Here is a 3,040-nt window from a genome sequence, read left to right as displayed (position 1 = left end):
TACTAAAAATAATGCCAAAAAGCGTACAAATTATCCGCTCATCAGTTTGTCATCACACCCAACACTCGCGAGTTTGAAGCTCGTCACAGTCATCCAATCCCAGAATCCTACTCGGAATACCACAGACAAGGTTTAGACTTTCCGGATTCTCATGAATGCCGCCATCAATTCCAGCTTATACCACGAAGATTCTGATTAAGGAATCTAAGAGATACTCATTCAATCTGATGTAGAATGGAGGTGGTTGTCAGGCACATGTTCATGGATTGAGGAAGGTGATGAGTATCACGGATCATCACCTTCTTCATAGTTAAGCGCGAATGAACATCTTAGATAAGAACAAGCGTGTTTGAATGGAAAACAGAAGTAATTGCATTAATTCATCGAGACGTTGCAGAGCTCCTCACCCCCAACAATGGAGTTTAGAGACTCATGCCGTCAAAGAGTATAAAATTCAGATCTAAAAATGTCATGAGATACAAAATAAATCTCTAAAAGTTGTTTAAATACTAAACTAGTAACCTAGGTTTACAGAGAATGAGTAAACTAAGATAATTGGTGCAGAAATCCACTTCTAGGGCCCACTTGGTGTGTGCTGGGGCTGAGACTTAAGCTTCTCACGTGCCTGGGCTGTTTCTGGAGTTGAACGCCAGGTTGTAACGTGTTTTTGGCGTTGAACTCCAACTTGTAACCTGTTTCTGGTGCTAGACGCCAGACTGCAACATGGAACTGGCGTTGAACGCCAGTTTATGTTGTCTATCTTCACGCAAAGTATGGACTATTATATATTGCTGGAAATCCCTAGATGTCTACTTTCCAACCCAATTAAGAGCGCACCAATTGGACTCCTGTAGCTCCAAAAAATCCATTCCGATTGCAGGGAGGTCAGAATTCAACAGCATCAGCAGTCCTTTTTCAGCCTAAATCAGATTTTTGCTCAGCTCCCTCAATTTCAGCCAGAAAATACCTGAAATCACAAAAAAATACACAAACTCATAGTATAGTCCAGAAATATGATTTTTGCTTAAAAACTAATAAAATTCTATTAAAAACTAATTAAAACATGCTAAAATCTACATGAAATTATCCCCAAAAAGCGTATAAAATATCCGCTCATCAGGTAGCACTGACTGCATGCATTGGCAATGAAAAAAATTGTCCAAAGGCATAGAAATGTATGTACATGAATGGTTACCGTGGGTTGCAACCATGGTACTTGAGGTTGTAGGATCTCTAGACATTTGGATATGACATGCATTCTTTGCAGTTTCTGGTTCAAATAGCGATATCAACGTGTTAGATCATTCACCAGTGTTTGATGATATTCTAAATGACCGTGCTCCGAATGTAAATTACACTTCAATGGTAATAATTACACTATGGAATACTATTTAGCAAATAGTATTTATTCTAAGTGGATCACATTTGTCAAATCAATATCAAAACCACAAGGAGAGAAATGGATGTTATTTACACAATACCAAGAAGGGTAAAGAAAAGATGTGAAGCGAGCATTCGGAGTGTTACAAGCACGCTTTGTAATTATATGTGGTCTAACACGCTCTTTAACATGAGAGCTTGTATTATATTTTATAATATGATTGTTGAGGATGAAAGAAACACTTATGTAGGAAATTTTGGTCAAACCTAGAGTACAACGATGTCGAAAATGACTTATTATAACCTCAGTTGGGAGCAAAAGATTTTACACCATATCATCAATTTCTCCAAAGCAATGCCCAACTTCGGAATAAGCAGCATCATCGACAATTGAAAGAGGACTTGATTGAACAGATATGATAATTTCACAATACTTATCAACTATAGAGTTTAACTATGTTTTTCTTTATATTAAGTAATTTTACAAATTACTTTAATCTCGAATTATATATTATATATTTTTATTATTTATAAAGTTATTAATTTTTTTAATATTAATATTTTATAATAGTACATTATTTGAATTTATAAATTTTAATAATATTATTGTAAAAAATAGTAACTATATTAATTTTAATTACTTTAATTAATTAATTAAATAAGATCATAATTAGAACTAAACTTAGTTCCTCCTAATGGAGGAGAGAGAGATGCATACTTTCAGTTTCGTCTATTTACTGTTTATGACACAAAAACTGATATAAAGTTATTTTTTATGGCAAATGAGCTATAAATAAAGACTTAAATGAGTTCTTTACTGAAGATGATCTTATATTCTCACATATATCTAAAAACACATGCAGATTATAACAGAATTTTATATAGCAAAAATTAAGAATTAGAAAAAATATTCTAGAATACTTGTAAGCATTTGTTATTTTTTTTTTGAAAAAAGAATAAAATAAATAGATAAAAGTAATATACCATAAAATTACACTAGATCCTTGAAATACTTTTTAGTAATAGAATTTTTTGTTCTAAAATTTATAGTAATTTTTTTCTTGAAACTTGTTTTGATGATAACAATATCTAAACTCTCTTCTTTGGTTTCTTTCATCTGATTTTTTACTCTCTTTAAATATTTTTTCTTCGGATTCTTACCTATGTTTTTATTTTTTTTATGTTGATTTGTTAGTAGTATTTTTTATACAAAAAAAATTTTATCAACAAGAATTATATTAAAACAAAAACTTTCACTACCCACACATTATATTGAGGCAAAAATTTTTAAAGACAGCTTGTTAATAAGCTAGGCTAATCTTGTTATTCAATATCTTTATGCTGCCAAATTCTTCCTAACAACCTGTTTCTAATTTTGTTCTGTTGCTAGTCTACTGTTTATAATTTTTATATTTTATAATTTTTCTTTTGGATACCAATGTAAATAAATATATTAAAATAAAATATTTTATATAATTCTTTTATTTTTTATTTTTCTAAAAAATGAAAATAATAATAATAATATATTTTTATGCGGACAAATTTAGATATCAACAATTGAAAAATATTTTTTTCTTCTTTTCTTCTCTTTAGAGTTGAGAATATATACCATTTGATTTATTACTATAAAGTATTTAGGATGTACTTGAGACTATTGTAA

Source organism: Arachis hypogaea, chromosome 6 (genome assembly GCF_003086295.3).
Source record: "Arachis hypogaea cultivar Tifrunner chromosome 6, arahy.Tifrunner.gnm2.J5K5, whole genome shotgun sequence".
Classification (NCBI taxonomy): domain Eukaryota; kingdom Viridiplantae; phylum Streptophyta; class Magnoliopsida; order Fabales; family Fabaceae; genus Arachis; species Arachis hypogaea.
This window is presented reverse-complemented; position numbering follows the sequence as displayed.